The following is a 17717-nucleotide window of genomic DNA, read 5'->3' as shown; positions in this document are numbered from 1 at the left end:
CCTGTTAATTTGTGAAATAAACAATTTTTTATTAGCTTTCTAAAAATGTATCACTAACTTTATGAATGAACCGAACCTTTCATTCATCTTTTACTCCGAGCTGTTGCACCTTTTTCACAGTCGGCAACGATAAACAAGTGTTTCAGGAACTGAAAATTTTCCGGAAACTCAAACGCTTTTCTTTTGATGTGCTCTATCACCGACCGACGGTTTGTATCAAACGTGCATCGGAGCACGTCAAGTTGAGTCCAGTTTCTGGCCAGCTTTGATCGTTTTACACACTGCAGGGTTGCATTAGGTTGTTTGTTGTTTGAGTATTTTTTCTAATGTTTTCAATATTTCCATTTGTTATATAAAATATATTAAAGCATCCCAGTAACTTGATTTTAAATAGTAAAACAATAGCAATTATATTGATTTAATAATGAAATACGCACCAAGCTCAAAGTTCTGCCCTGCCACTATATAGTCGAAAAGTCACACGAAAGAATAACACAGCACTTTTAATGAGTCTCTACTGAACTGCGCTAATGTAAACAAAGACACACGGGCAGGTTTCGTTTATGGCAGTCGATCATTATTATGATTCTGCCTTGTACAGATCGGATTCGAGTTCCGAAATTCGACCAAAGCCAATAGCCGCCAGACAGTGTTCGATTTTTTCCTTTAAATCCGCCAGATGGGATTCTTCGATATTTTTGTCTTGTGTACTACTTGACAGGTTCTTCGAAACAATAATAAATTATGCATACACATCATAGGAAAGGTAATAAATTTTGTTGGCGATGTGCTGCTATACTGCCAGTGCGCTTGGCGCACTGGTTTTTGTTGTCTGTTGAGGTGTTAAAATACCAGGCCAACATTGAGAATAAATTACATTATTTTTAATAAAAATTTTAATCTCCAAAAAATTTATGTACATATTTTTATTCAAATTTGTCTCCAGCTTAAAATGAGCTGTAATTGTTTCGTTCAATTGATCATGTATACATTTATAAGACATTCTAATTCAAATGCTGGCTGTTTAACATTTAGTCTTCTACGCAGGATTTCCGGCAGTCAAATGTAAAAAAGATGTTAAGAGCATATCACATGTTTCTACATTCAATGTTATTCATCAAAATGTTTTAGAACCAGAAAACATCTTAACAAGCAAAGGAAAATGTGTTAATATAACCAGAAGAGAAAATTAGCCATTTATATGCAGCACATTGAGCGCGCGAAAATGAGAAATCATTCATCCTTTCAATCGCAATTTAACTATCTATTTAACGAGACGCATGTCGTTGGCGGCGGACGTCATCAGGCAAAGCAGCTAAAGGCAAAGCAAATTGAAACTGTAAAATCCGAAAGGGATTACGCCTTTATATTCCACCAACCAGCAGCAGTGCGGTTTGTTAAGGACGAATAACATACTGTTTCCATAATATGCATAGCTTCAGTGTTGATTGCCTTCGGATATTTCAGGCCCCCGTACCGGGCGGTCACGTGATGCCGGCTGAGTGCCGAATTGGGGTGAAAACTTCGATGGCATTCTGAAAGGGTGACGACGATTCCATTGAACGAATTGATTGCGGAGTTAGGTCATGTATCATACTAAGATTATTGAATAAAAACAGAAATAATTGTTCTTGCGGGAAATTGGTAGGTGTCAGTCGGGATGCCTGCGGGTAAAACTCATCGTGTTGAACCTGTTGGATGAAGTTTCCTTCAACAGAAAGGTTTTGGTTTTTCAATTTTCATAGATAAGTCAAACGTTTCATTGAAAAAATTGAAAAATTACTATAAATCTTTATTGAATATAGACAAAAAATTCGAAAGGTTCATAGAGAAATGCTAAAAAGGCAGTAAATTATTTTCTCTCTCCCTCACACGGAAAAAAGTATCCCATTACCGAAACAAGACGCTAACTAAAAAGCATAAAACCGTAACTAAAATCTGTCTTCCGATCGACCCTTCGCTGCCAAACAAAGTGACCTGCTCTGCGGCTTTGTATGCAAACAGTTCAACTGTGCACCATTATGGTCAATTTAGTAATTTGACTCAACCCGCCGCCGCCGCTGCAGCCAGAACTTTCCGTGTGCAGTAGGACTGCCTTAAAGGACTTTTCTTGAAAGGAAACACGTGTTCCGGATTATCGCCTCGGCAGTGACGATGATGCGCTTGTGTGCCGCCTCTACGCGGAACGGATACCAGCACAAATAAATTTTCCTTCACGTTCAGAAAGTGTCAACTTTCCACGGTTCACCAGCAGCGGACCGACAGAGAAAGGACGCAAGACGAATATAATCGATAACGCGTGCTGATAGTGAAACGATTTCTTGTGGTCGTCATTTGTTCTCATTGGTTTTCCGGTTAATTGGCTCTTATTTCGAAAAATATTTGCTGCACTGCGAAATCTCAAAATTTATTGACAAGTAAAAAACCAATTTCTATGGATATGGCCGTGATGAGTAGGTCAATGAGTAGGCCACGACCACGATGAGGTCTCTACACATCCAAAGTGAGTTAACTACTTTTGACTAACCTTGTACACATCATTGATACGACGTGTTTGACTGCAAAGATATTTAATCCGAATCCAAAATGGAAAATAGACGTGATCAGGACAATCACTTGTGCCAAGGAATCCAAAGCGTCACGTCAGGTGTGTGTGGAATGTTTGTTTTCCCAAGCGAGCCTCAAACCGACAAGTACCAAGCAACGTGAGAACTGTCAAAAATATGACTTCCATTAAAGGACGATCGATCATACAGCGTAATCCCGAAATTAAGCATCATTCCACACACAATTGTGATCGGTTATTGTGTGTGAGAAGATAAGCACCTACAGTTTTGGCACCTTCGGTGATTGCACTGAATTGCCTTGGTCCACAGGAAGAGAAGGGAAAAAAGCAACACGTCATGCTGATGCTGTCGGTGCTAAGGTGATATCTGGCTCCTGATGATGATCACTGTCGGGCATAATGTGTAAAACGGAATCCAACCCAACCGGGAGCGATTGAGCCAAACAAACATACCGATTGACTGAAACTTGAACTTGAGGAAATTTAAGCTATAAATCTGTCCACAGTTTTTTCATGCCCAACTGAATGCTTTCGAAAAGCCGAGAAGCAAGAAGACGCACTGCATACGAATGTTCCTTTGGTCATATCGTTAGCGGATTAATAAATAACGATACTATGAGCCTTAGTGAGAGCTCCCTGATTCTACGAGTGAGTGTGACTCTGCGGAAAATAATGTCAAGTCACTTCAAAGTCTAGCCAACCTGCACACTGTGTCACCGGCGAGGTTTCCTAACTGATTAAATCTGTCATCTTTAACATGTCACTTGCATTGTACGATACATTTCGTAACTTTCAACCAAACACCATAGGAAATTTAGCAAATTTTATACATTTTTTTTAAATAATGCTTCGAACACAGTGCGGCTGATTCACTTCTAGTGAATTTTGCCTAAAAGCTTATCACTCTCTATCTCTAGTTGATTGAAAGATCCTGCAAAAATTGTCACTTTTCTGAATGACATGGAAACCATAGTTGACGTACTTATTCTTTAACTATGCTCTCCCTCCGGTTGTATTCTAATGGGGTCTTGAAAACTGACAACAGATCCGGGTCTTGGAGAAAACTGACAACAGATCTGAGTATGTTTATTTATTTGAAGAGTGGTTTATTCAACCGTTATACAACTAATGTCTAGGAAATAAGCGTTTGATAAACTATTATCAAACAAAATTGTTTCTTTGGGTGTTTCCAATCAATTAAAAAGGGAATGAAAAATGCTTCGATAACTATAAATGTATCGCTGCTTTATGCAAGGCCCCTAAGCTATTCGAAAAAGTAGTCTTGGGAATCTTCTTCTACCATTGCAAACAATTTATCGACGATTCTCGACATGAATTCATGCCAAGTCGATTAACATTGAATACTTATGCTACGAATGTACGCAACTGTACGCATAAAACAGGCATATTGGAGATCAAGGACAGAATAACCATCCTCTAGAGCTGCAGCAACACACAGGAGCTGGGTAGAGCATTTAAAGTGATAAGCGTTTTCCTATGAATAGAGTAGGGCGGGGCATAAGTGCGATGTTTGAAGTAGTCATCAATTTTCGCGAGATATAAAGAAGAACAACAACAAAATATATTTTATAGTGATGCAGCTACTCAATGTCTTTACATTCAACTATAAATCATCTGGAATAATAATGTTATTGAAAATAAATTCTTCATTCTTCTAAACAAGTGCCGATTCGCACTTTTACCCCACTAGCGGGGTAAAAGTTCGATTACCGCGGGGCAAAAGTGCGAAGCTCGAATCCATGAAATTAGCACAGCAGTAGCTAACAAAACCATATTATCGTCAATCTGTGGTATGTTTCGGTAAGGAATATTCTCAATTTACACCTTTCCTATTTTCTGCTGGTGTATTGCAGCCTCCGACAGATCGAAACTTTCCCAAACGTTTGTTTTATGTTTCATCAGCGGAAAAACATTGTTTTTCTTCGACCAACATCTGTAGAGCACAGTTTTCTGCAGATCTTCCATTTCTACTATCTGTAATATAGTGCCAAAAGCTGTATATAAGTTATACATTTTTGCCCCGTCTGTGAATCGCACCTTTACTCCGCTAGGCGCTTGACGGGTTTTGATTAAATTATGGAAAAGCGAAACTGTTATTTTCTTGATTCAAATAGAATTTCGTTTCGAAACAAAAATATTTTTAGGTTGTTATAAAAATTTCGTTTGAAACAAACGAATTTTTTCGCTCCGTGATAGAACTAGAACTCCTTTCCCCGAACAACCCCGTTGAGAATCGCGGCGCGGCTATAAAACTGACGGACGAACAGCGTCGCCCGCAGTACCTTGCAAGTCGCAAGGACTTGCATAGTGTCGTCGTCCCGTCAGTAAAATGAGTTAGATTCTCGATCCATGAATCGAACTTTTACCCCGTCAATAAATCGAACTTTTGCCCCGCTAGGCGCTTGACGGGGTTTGATTAAATTATGGAAAAGCAACATATATTTTGCAAATTCTTCTCACCGCAATTTCAAGAGAGATATCTGAGTGATGTAAAACGCTGCTACAATTTGTGAATAAGTAATATCCTCCTGTTGATATCGTATTTGCCGTACAACGAAATATTACATCAAAACCGTTCTAAAATAACTTTTACCCATAACTCAGCAACTATGATTCGTAAACAACAAATGTTTATGATGGATTTAAGCTGTCAAAGTACTCACCCATCCATGCCAATGTAGTCAATTTACTCGGAATCCGCACTGATAAATCATTGAATCGCACTTTTACCCGCATCGTACTTTTACCCCTCCTTACTCTATAATATGAATATATGGTACTACCACCTGCCTTAGCAGAACATCCGGTCATAGCAATGAGCCTATCATGTCAAAAAGAGTTGAACATATTCAACGATTGGTCATGCTTCCCAACTCTTGTATGAAGGGCCAAAAGGGAATTGGTCGATAAGCAACATCACTTACACGTACCAGGGATTTAGAGAATCTCCTTCCAAGGGCTAAGTCGCCTGAGTCAATCGTTAAATAAACCGTCTTAATGCAGAATGACTCCAGCAGGTGGGGAGAAGAGCCCGCTCATTATCCACGATGTGTTGTTAATCGGGCCAAGATTAACCCTAGAAAGTTGACTGTTTCACTCTCCCTAGGCCCACCACTTCAAACAAGTGCTCTGATGGTCCCTTCCTCTTCCCAATTCTAGTTTATTTATGAAATCTGGTATATATGGATAAAAATAGAACAATCTCACCAGCAGTCCTTCGAATGGAATAGAGTTGCGTCCTTTTAGTTTCCATAAGTGCTTCCAATAATTATTTTAATTTTTTCTTCTGGTATCCAATATCCGTGTGCAGTATTAACACTCGTATTGGCCATAGTTTTCACTATATAGCAGGAGCTGCTTCATAAGCTAAAACGAAAAAAATAATTAGAATAACTTATTTTATGCTTACCTATTAACAAGGTCGTGTGGCTCCGCCGTTTGCCCAATACCTCGATTTTCAGACCAGGCAACCGGGAACCACCCAGTATCGCACCTCCTAGCTTGGCTACTCAATAGAGCATTACCGGGTATGGCCACGTGAAGGCGCTAGGTAGGGACCCGGTTATCAATGATATGGTTGAAAATCATTTCCTTGTTATTCGATCACTGCCTGTTTTTTTCGTGGTGGCAGTTGGTGGCGGAGGGGTTGGTTGCAGGCCAACCCTCTGTTACACCGGAGAACCAGCGAAGCTCGAAAGAGCCCTCCTTTCCTGTCAGAATACGACCTTAGCTTCCACCGGGGCTGGTTACCCGATCTCCACCAAGGTTGCTCGTATCCCGGCTGGTACCACATGGCGGTAGGAATAGGAGTTGCTGAATAAGAGGCTGTGAACCACTGTAGGGTCTATTTTATGCCTACACGTGCGTAATGTACCGACGGTACGCATTATTCAGCCGTTTAACAGCTATAAAGTGATAAGCGTTTTCCTCAGCATAAATTTCATTAACGTGCGCAGCCCTCACTTTGGAAGTACCGGTGACGACAAGCAGGAATTCTACGCGCAGTTGGAGAATGTGTGAGTTGTGTGAATGTGAATGATCCTCCAGAAAGGCCGCGAATACACAGTTCCCCCGCACCATTTACTTGTTGACTTTAAAGCTACATGTGATACCATCGATAGTAAATGGCTATGGAAAATCATGAATGAGAACGGTACTATTTTGGCTCACTGGTAACTGCGGAAAATGGCACCAGCCGTGTAATTCGAAGGCGTATTATCGGCGAAAGACGTGCTTTCTTTGGGCTTAACAAGCAGCTCTGGTTGAACAGATTAAGCCTCATAATATCGGTTGGAGAGCTGCCAGCTTGGTCCATTCATTTTCGTGCTACATTTCAACAATGTGAACTTTGCGCTATGAGGACTTAACCTTACCTTTCCTAATGATTTTAAGCGCAATTTTAAGGCCAAAAAAGCGCTACGATAAAACTGAACTTTGACGTAGTGTAGGGTTTTTTAACTAATCAGTAAATGAACAGCGGTCACGTTTAATTCTGAATGTGCGTATACCTTAGAATACTTTTGTGAATTCAAGTGGAATTCGCAGTAAAAATAAGATCAAATGTGATTGTTGCGTTGTTCAGAAAGTTCAGAAATAAGGCCAGTACGGCGATCACTGATATCTGATAATTAATAGTTCTAAATTATTCGGACTCTCGAATATCCTCAATTCTTACAAAAAACTCAAAAATCTTCATATGGAGGGGCGGCTTGGAATTTAATTTTTGATTGTAGGGATTTTTGTAAGGGATAATTAGCAAAATCACTAGATCCGGTTGGATATCGAAGGAAAATCTTACAATCAATGTAATAAATGATTAAAATACAAATATTAGATGCTAAAATTCATGTTGTTTTTAAGTTCATATTTTACACAAATCATTCTAATGATGTTTCTATTTAGATCAAGTAAGATTTCTGCTAATGATGATCGTGGAGATTGTTCTAGAATGTATAAAATTATCACGAGAAGCAAAAAAATTAGCTAAAGCTACCCGGAGAAAGAGTCTGAAGAAGTAAAGTGAACCGCTGAAGAAAGGTAGGAGCAATATATTAAAATTTTTAGGTAATTTTATAAATTCAGAAGGGAGAGAAACACGTTTTGTTCTAAACTTAACGTTTCGTTCTCGTTCTTAACGATGACATGATTGCTCATTCGACCGTATTGTAAATATATATATATATATATCTATGCAGGTTGCTGGGACAGCATGAGGCTTGGTAGCGGTACGGATTCCCGTTTTAAGTGCGCACTAGTTGTGTGGTCTCGATGGTTGGAAGGCGAGTGCGACTCTATGGTGCAAAGTTTCTGTCGACTACCGCGAACGCCCACGTCAGACTGCACTTAATTTACTTTGTAGACCTATCTTGGGACAGAGCATAAATGCCAGGGCGTGGAAGGTGAAATTTATTCCATGAGTCGAGCCCTGATAAGTTGATAAGCACTAATGGTGCGAGATTTGTCTTCTTTTTGGTTCATTTATGGTTATCTGTATTATAAAAATGATGGTGGGGGACGTAGTTAAAGACAACCGGTGTTAGGTGTGACTGACGAGATCTCCAATTCTTCACTATACTACATTTTACAATGCAAGTAGCTCAAAATGTCCAGGGCAAAGCACATTTACTAATTTGATCTATCATTATTTAACGGAAAATTAGTCGTCATCAACTTTTCGTCGGAGAGCCCAATTTTGGAAGCAGTTTTGGATCCAAAAGCTTGATTTTGTTTGTAAAATTGTAAATACTGCATTCTTCTTACCAATCTGAACACTTCAAATATATTTTCAAGAACAGCATTTTTGTTTCAAACAAAAAAAAACTGCTTTTGAAATTGGCAGAATCGATGACGACTAATTTCACCTTAAAATATGACATCCCGGCCTTTGGCAGAGCGATCTCACAGTCAATTCGTGGAGTCCGCGCAGGGTCGGAACGCCTTCGCCTGCGGCATAGGTGTGTTGGCTATGCTTGGGACTCTGTTACCTGCGAAAATTTACTAAACTCTGTTACTGAAAGTAAATTCGGACGCCCCTCGTGCGTGACCGGCACGCCCCTTGTGGTAGGAACTGGAATCATTTGACACAACTTTGTTTACATGTTTATAAAGAACAACTGGTGCAATGTGCAAGTTTCGTCAAAATATTCCACCGCATTTGGAGCAATACAGAATGGTACTCCAATGACGTAAAAAAACTTTGTAAACTTGGAAAAGCCAGAATAGTCGGGATCACAGCTGGTGAAAGTGCTAAAATGAAAAAAAAAATAAAATATTGAGGTGCGTTAAGTCCAATCCTGGCATCTCCATGCGGGATATGTCTACAAGGTACGATGCCAACTATCAAACCACGCGGAATATTCTCGCTCGAGAAGGATATATACGTCTTACAGTGCCAATAAACATTCGAATTGGCACTTGAAGCAGAGTTTGGTAGCCGAGAGGTGTGCTAGGCGTTTGTACGAGCAAGTTTTGACGAAATTCAACGGATGTATTTGGACCTACGTATAAATGGATTTCAAGCCACTTATCGGTCAAAAATTTTACATTGCAAAACTGGCGGGAATGGCGATATGCCAGGCAAGTATAAGTTCGTGTTTACTAATAAATTCGCAAAGAAGGCCATGACATATGGAATATATGGAAGAAGGTCTGAAGAAACGGATTTTACTAAAAGGGTCATGCTAATTTCTGGTCTGATTTAGCTAGCTATCTCTACTCTAAAATCAGACACGAATGCACCGGGATGGTGTAGTATCTCTAATAAATAAACAAACAACACTACTCTAAAATTGTGCTAGAGTAGTATGCAACTAATGATGCCCATTTCAGGCCAAAACAGATGAATCCTCCAAATTGTCTGAATTTTGGACCCATTGAAAACTTTTAGGCAATTGTCAAACAACGACTTCGGTAAAGCAGGGGGCCGGGACAGTCAACAGCGCAAGAAGAAATGCGTTCAAAGGGGAAGAAACAGGCTAATTCAGAACCATTTTCAACTGGGCAGGACATAACATGAGTTCTATTAAGAAAATAATTCAAGATTTTATCAGAACCAGAGAAATGCAATAATGTAGCACTGTGAAACTGTAAAAGCTGTGTAAAAATACTGCTCCTACTTTTGTCTTGTGGTTTTACTATAAATTTTTTGGTTGAAAAACTACTTAAAATCTGAGTTTGTACATTTTAAGTACATTTTGTGTAGTTTTATTCAAGTTTTTACTCAATCGAATCTAGTTACACGTAAATTTGAAAGTGCACGACCATTTGCTGAAAAAATTCTAATGCAACATTATGGATGATGAAACGAATGGCTCGTTAAAAAGACAGACATTTAAAAGTGTGTCTTGTATTCAGTTGGACTAAATATGACACTTGATGCTTGATGGTCAACTTCCGTTGCAGTATTAAATGAAATGTTACGCCATTATTAAGTCATGTAAGTACAAAACGTATTCTGAGAATCCCATAATGTACTACTCACCCATTTTAAGCATTCTTCATTAAAACGTTATATTTATATAACGTAACGCACCTGAATTTGGCAATATAAATTGAAAAAAAAACGCACGAAGTTGATTGAACCAATTATTGCGCACTTTGCAATATCAACAAAGCTCAACTATTACTGGCAACAAGTGCAAAACGAAACGCCACTCTAATAAGTTCAACACTTGAAAAAGCAACCAACCAGACTCGATGAGCAGAATCACATTCAGTACAGGGCCCCTTCGCCGTTTGTTTGTTGCAGGCCATCGCATCGTGATTCGCCGCTATTTAACTTGTTTTCTAACACAACACTATTGTTTGCCTGTTTACATTTTTCTTTTCACGTTACGTTGCTTTGTTTTTTATCACAACTATCCTACCGACACTGGCAGCCCCCGGTGCGGTGGTCGGTGGTAGGTTTCAATAGTTCGCTAAACGCTCGCGTTCCGATTTTTTGCCTTCTATTATTTTTCCAAACTTACCCAACGAACGAACTGTTGCTTTGGTGGTGTTTTTCTCGGATCGCTTCCTTCTGAACCGACCGCTCCGCTCTGGGTACCTTACCCATGTGGAATCTGCCGCTTGCTGCTACCGACCGTCCGGGTCGGGTGAGATGCGAGCTACCAACTCCAGACCAGGGTTCATCCGCTGCGACATGCCATTGCTGGCGTGGTCAATATTGGCACTCGTGTTACGGTTGATATTTTCATTTTAAATATTTGCTATTTGTGCACGGCAAGTGAGCCCCACGAGGCGCGATGCCTCGGCCCCGGGGAAGGACCCGGGCCCGGCACGCGATCGAATAATTTGAGTGATACCTTCTATTATGATGACTGAGGAACTGAGGGTCGGTTCAAATCGATTCGATGCTTGTGCGATAAGCAGCTGTCATAATTGCGCCTCCTTTGATATAACGAATTATTTTGACAACTTTATCTTAGGGAGACTGTGACCAAAATTATCTCAAACAACTAATTTTATGTCATGCCAAACAAACATGACTCTACGAACCGCTTTCCAATTGCAACAAACATGTTTAGTGGATATAAGGAAAATTCCTGTTGAAAGTTTCCAATTAACAAGCAGCAAACTGGGCATGGCTGACCCAGTTTAACCGAACGAGCAAAGGTGAGCCAGCTGGTAAGGAATGCTGCTGCTGGCAGCAGTCGTCGTCTTACAAACTAACCAACGAACGTAGTAGGATACAGCATCCAGCATACCGCCTGCGTTGTGTTTTCTGAGAAAACATTTCCGCGATGTTACCACCAACCGACTAACCAGTACAAGGCAATCCGAGCAAGATAGTCTCCACCGAACGGCGGCGCGGGTGTATCGTTGCTAGAACAGGACAGCCATAACCTGATCAACAACACTATGGGTCATTTAACCCTAATTAGTTACACTCCGGTTTCACAGCGGAATAACAACCGAATGAATCGAGTCTGTTTTTGTTTTCGCACTAAACATGCAGAAATTATTACCGGCTGCCGGACGCCACTGGCACCGGTTGATTGATATTTTCGATGGCTGGTAGACATTGGACGGCTGGTTAAAAAAAAACTTTAAAAACAAAATAAAAAGTGTATCTTTTTTACAGAAACTTGAAACTTTATGAACTTTATGTTTGTCACTCGTTGTCCTACTTTCTCTTAGTCTTTTTCGATTTAAAAAGTCTTGCTAATTTCGGCAATGAATGTTTTCAACGTAACTTAAAACATTCAGTGAATATTTCAGTGACCATTTGGTTGTTAATTTATCCAACAACTTGTCTTCTCCTCCATATGTTTAATCTTGTCAGCTCACTCATAATGAATCAACCAAAGTACCTATTTGATCTATCATCGTTGGTGATCCACTTATCCACAACAATTCAACAGGATCACTAGGTCTTATCCGCGTTTCGAAAAAATAAACTGCATCTCATTCATTGAAAGAGAAACTTCATTCAGTCAGTTGCATCAATACTTAGTAAATTCCTGGAATTCTCAAGCCAAAACCCAAATGTGCTGGCTTGGCTGCTGCCTGAATGTCTGCCACTTTCTCCTGGTAACTGCTTTCGAACAAGGGAAGCAAACTATGCAACCTAATGCAACCATAAACCGTACACAGATCTAGGAAATGCCATATTCCATATTTCATCCTCTCTTACGTATTTGTTTTTCCATTCACCGCGTAGCAAACATCGTTAGTTTTTTTACATTCGAAATCGTGATCCTTTCCAAACAGATCATTTGTAATGGGACCGCACAAGGGAGTAACGATCGTCAGCTTAGTTACTTGGCTGGGATGCACTTTCCTCGGATGCGTAGCCTAGACTCCTGTCTGCGGTCGCCAGTGATCCAGCCATGAATTCAATCTGGGCGATTTAGGGAGTAAAGTGGCGAGATGGAGAGAAATTAAGGGTCCTTAAATTCGATATTTATTGTTAATTTATTCCGCACTTGAGAGGGTCAGCGAAGGGCGTAATGCGATCGAAACGGACGATCGTCGGTCGTCGCTGCTGATCGTACGTACGAAAAAAAAAACGAAACGGAATTCAAACTTGTCGAATCATCATCACCATCATCACCGTGAATCGCGTTCCAACTTGTGGCTGAGTCTACGTAATAAACGCTGGAGGAACGGAACGGGAGATCACGGAGCCGAGGGAGGATTACAGGTATGTATGGTTGGACGGATGGATGGTTGGATGGATGGATGGATGGATGGATAGGATGAACTGATCAACTTCAATGACCTACCTTACTGACTCACTGACTGACGGTTCCTCTCAAGTCTCAATTGACACTTCACGAGTAAAGCAGGCTGGCAGTGCTGTCAGTATCGGATCAGTTTGTTTAAATTTAATTTAATTTAAAAGTTTTCAATACACATAGTGTCTACTGGGGTTGAAAATTATTGCATAAGGGCGCCTACATAAGGGTTAATCTATTTTTAAGTAATTGTTATAAAATTCTTGTTTTATGTTGTTCAATTTCAATCTCCATAGGGCTGCCTGGGGTAATAACCACCGCCGAGGCAAAATGCACCCCTTTCGTTTCTAAGCTAAAACTCATTTTAAAAACGACCAAGGAATGCTAGTAGATGTTACTACTTTGACTACTTTGCCAATTTAACAGTTCTATCTAACAACGAAAGTTAAATAATAACAAAAATAAGTTTCCAATATGGATAAATTATATTTTTTGCTTAGCTTCATTAACACTTTCTAACTGCTTTGACAGTATTAAAGACTGTACTCGAAAAAAAAAATCAATACTTTCTTTTGTGCATTACATTTTATTTTAATTGATGATATTGATGAAATTGATGAAATGTTAGGTAAGACTAGTTTAGAGTATAATATTCACATGTGCAAAATTTCGTCACAATCTGCAAAGTGGTTATTGAGACGGCTTCCAAGCAAGAAGTGCTTTAGCAAAGAAATATGGGTGCGGTCGTGGAAAATCCAGGCCAATCCTGTTCTAGTGTCCCGTGTGGTAACATTATTCAAGGAGATCTAGATGACCCAGCGGCGAGCTGGCAGCGGAAGAACACCGAAGACGACCGACCCCGTGAAGGCAAGGAAGGTGAGAAATTACTTCAAGTACAATTCGAACCTTTCGATTCGGCCAAGAAGGTAATTTTTCCGGTCTGAAGTTTTGCGTCGGAAAGTCCCACTTGGATGTTTCGGGGACACTCCAGAAGAACAAGGTCAACAAATTTGCCAAGAAGTACTTGGTGCGGCAGGTGATCTATGAGTGCGGCAAATTCAGCAAGTCGTGCACAAAAACCGAAACCATCAATGACCTCCGGCCTAAAGAAGAATGCCTCCAGAAGTGCCTGCTGCCCTTTCTTTGGTCTCACGAAGGTGACACTCTGTTTTGGATGGATCTAGCATCGTGCCATTACGCGAAACCGGTGATGGAATGGTACGAAGCCAACGACATTATTTTTGTACCGAAGGAGACAAATATGTACATCAAACTCGTCAGAACTTCGCCCAATAGACAATTTCCGGGCGATTATGATGAGCAAGCTCCGGAAAACAGGGAAGGTCTTCAAAAACGATCAGGATTTGAAAAAAACGAGTGGATGAATGTGTATTTTTGATGATCATTTTTGTCTGCGGCATTTTTTTTCGAGTACAGTCACCGCACAATGCCCAAGTAACAATTATTATTATGTTTCATTACACTCTTATGATGGTTTTTAAGACCAAAGTTGGTCATTAAAACGGCCATTAGAGTACAAGAAAAATTATTACTTGGGTAGGGAATCGATTCGGCTTTTTTCATTTTGGCTCTCCATTATACAGGGTGACAGGTAGCTTAGTGCAAATATTTAAGGGGGTGATAGAAAACCACATTTGAAGTAAAAAATCCTTCTACATACATGGTCAAATCTCAATCGTTACAGAGTTTTTCAACTTGTATCTTTTTGATATCGACCTATACCGGCCAAGTTATTTTGTACTTCATATGAGGGAGTATTTATGTTTTTTGTGAAGAACGATCATTGGAAACATTGGAACATGCAAACTTTGAAAAATAATTAACTGTCCAGATAGGACTTGAACCCTGTCCGTTGGTGTAATTGGATAACGCACTCGACGTGAAATTGAGAGTTGTGAGTGGAAGTCCCACCTGGGCAGTCAATAATTTTTTAAAAGTTGGCTTATTATTTTCCCAGTTCTTCTAATGTTCGTTCTTCAGAAAAACAAATTTATTCCTTCATATGAAGTACGGTCAGAGTTATTAGACATTGTTAGTTTTCGGTTATGTTTCTCTTAAATTAGCTATAGTACAAAAAGTATGCTAGCTAGCCCAATTCTTTTGCTTCCATTCAAAGTCCGAGACAATTTTTTCCCCTGAAAATTATCCTTAGGAGATTATTTAATAAAATTCCATAAATTTATCAGAAGTAAAAAGCTTTAAAATAAGTATTTCTCAAGGCGTTTTCATCAAATTTCTCCTAAAAAGGCGTGATAAAGCTAATAGCTTTTCTCTACCAATTTGGAGGTCTAATACCGTTGTACAATACGTTCTTTGGCTTGAAACGCTTATCTCTTTTAATTTCGTTGCAATTTAATTTTAAACGCAACGTGTTGAGTGTTAAATTAGTATCTGAAAACTGCACGAGTTCATACATCACGCATAGCACACTAGATCACCGCGTGCGACGGACACGGTTTGACGCGTATGGAAAACAACAACAAAACGAACTTCTCGGGTCTTTTTCGGGCGTTCCACAAAACGATTCCAGCATCATAATGTATTTTCCGGAAGAACCGCCGGACAGTCACCTTTACTATTGCTTCGATAATTGTGTTGCAACGACTGGAATATAGTTGTAGATTTTTCGACCGTCGGTTATGTAATGTAAGTAAGTAAACATACATACAGAAGTCTTCGTTTAATTACAAAATCATTTTAATTCAGGGACATTTACGACGAACGCACCATCGCTACCGAGGAGGAGCGTTGTTTTCAATGAGGCTTCGAGAAGAGCAGCATCAGCAAGTGCTCTTGCCGATTCACCATGAAATTTTGCGGATCACGGGAAATGATTTCAAGCCGCGTGTCACAGTGGAAGGTGTGAAGCATGCTGAACCGGGTAAAAATGAGTTTTTTTTAAATTCAAGAGTTGCTGCCTGCGGATAAACTTAAGTGGCTTGAGTTTTGCAGGATTATGCTAGCAAAAGTGGAAGCAAACCCTCAATTTACGAAAAACATGGTTGGTACTGTTCATAGTTGTCAGACCGTGTCCATCGCACGCGGTGATCTAGTGTGCTATGCGCTATGTATATGCATTGCGGATATTTGACAGAAAACCCATGGAAAAGCAATCAAATTGCCGCAACGTAGTAAAATCCGTATGCATTGTGTCTGGGCCTTAATTCGACACTCAACACGTTGCGTAAAATTAAATTGCTACGAAACTAAAAAAGATATGAGATTGACACCAAACTAAAGAACAAATTGTAGAACAGTACCAGAGCTCCAAATTGGTGAAAAAAGCAATCAATTGTATTACACTTTTTCAGGAGAAATTTGATAAAAATGCGTTGAGCAACACTTATTTTAAAGCTTTTTGCTTCTAAAAAATTACCAGACTCTTCATTTGTTTATAGACTTCAAGACGGCGTACGATTCAGTTAAACGAGAGAGCTGTGACAGATTATGGCAGGTAGATAGATGTAGATCCTTTTGAAGTGGTCGACGAATTTGTTTACTTTGGTACGTTACTGACATGTGACAACGATGTAAGACGTGAAGTAAAAAGACAGATAGCGGCTGTCAATAGGGACTTCTATGGATTACGAAGCCAGCTGAGGTCCTGTAGCCTGCAACTTCGTACAAAACTCGGGCTCTATAAGACACTAATTCTCCTGGATACTCTACGGCTACGAAATGTAGACGTTGAAAGAAAGCTGCCAACGAGCTCTTGGTGTATTTGAGCATAAGATCCTGCGATCAATTCTCGGCGGCATATTAGAGGAAGGAGTGTGGTGCAGCCGCTTGAATCATGAAACATACCAAATGATGAAACATACAAAGATGCGGATATTAAGAAGCGACTAGAACACGGCAACCTGCAATGGGCCGGCCACATAGCAAAGATGCCGGATGAGAGACCTGCAAAAACATTTTTTAGCAGAGAACCCGATAGAAGCCGACGACTTCGAAGCAGACCCCGTACTCGTTGGATGAGCGCTATTGACGTGGATGCTAGAGCAGCGGGTATCAGTATATTTTATACACTATTTTTTATATTTATACACTAAAAAAAAGCAAAGCCTAGGTGCTACATTCCGTTATCGAAACTTGACCTTTTGTTTTTATACGACAGACTTCGCAGCCAGCTGTTAGAGTACAGGACAATTGCAGGGCCAGTTGCTACGATCCTATTGACTCTAACAGCCTCTCCCAGCCAAGATTCGAACATACGACGGCTGGCTTATTAGGCCAGCATCATACCTCGAGGCCAACTGGAAGACTTTTTTATACATCGTATTTTACTAAAAGTAAAGCGGTTGTAAAAGGATTTGACCAAAATTATCATTCAGAGGTAAAATGGCAAAACTGTTCTGGCAACTATGCCCACATTGTACTGTGTAATCCAGCTCTAGTGGTTATCGCATATCTTTGCACTGCTTCTCGTTAAACTTCGGAAAGTGAGACAGCAAGCAGTTCGTGTACAACACACTCATGATGAAATTTTCAAGAAGCAGATCATGTACCTACCCGAACCATTCATGGTGCCCAAGAATTCGAAGGAACGGACAGAGGAAGACCCGAAGTCATCAGCTAAACCTGATCCCTCCCGGGCAACGACGCGTCGCCCTCGCTCGTCGTCGTGTGTTTGATTCATCGCATTGACAAATGCGTGAATTGGACACGGACGGACAGTCGTCGGTCGGTCGTGGCTCTCCATCAGGTCAACTGCACCATTTCGAAACATATTTTGAAGCCCTTGAGAAGTGGTAAGCCACTTGAAGGTAAGTGATACACGGCCTGACGTGACGCGGTCATGCTCGGACAGTTTAACCGTTGCGTCCTCCCTCGAAGGGTAATGGGTTGCGGACAAATTCTTTCCGCGATCAGCTCCCCGGATTTAGTCTCAAGTGCTTGGAATTTCTCCTTGATTTGGATTGATAAATTAT

This window comes from Sabethes cyaneus, chromosome 2 (assembly GCF_943734655.1).
Source record: "Sabethes cyaneus chromosome 2, idSabCyanKW18_F2, whole genome shotgun sequence".
Classification (NCBI taxonomy): Eukaryota; Metazoa; Arthropoda; class Insecta; order Diptera; family Culicidae; genus Sabethes; species Sabethes cyaneus.
This window is presented reverse-complemented; position numbering follows the sequence as displayed.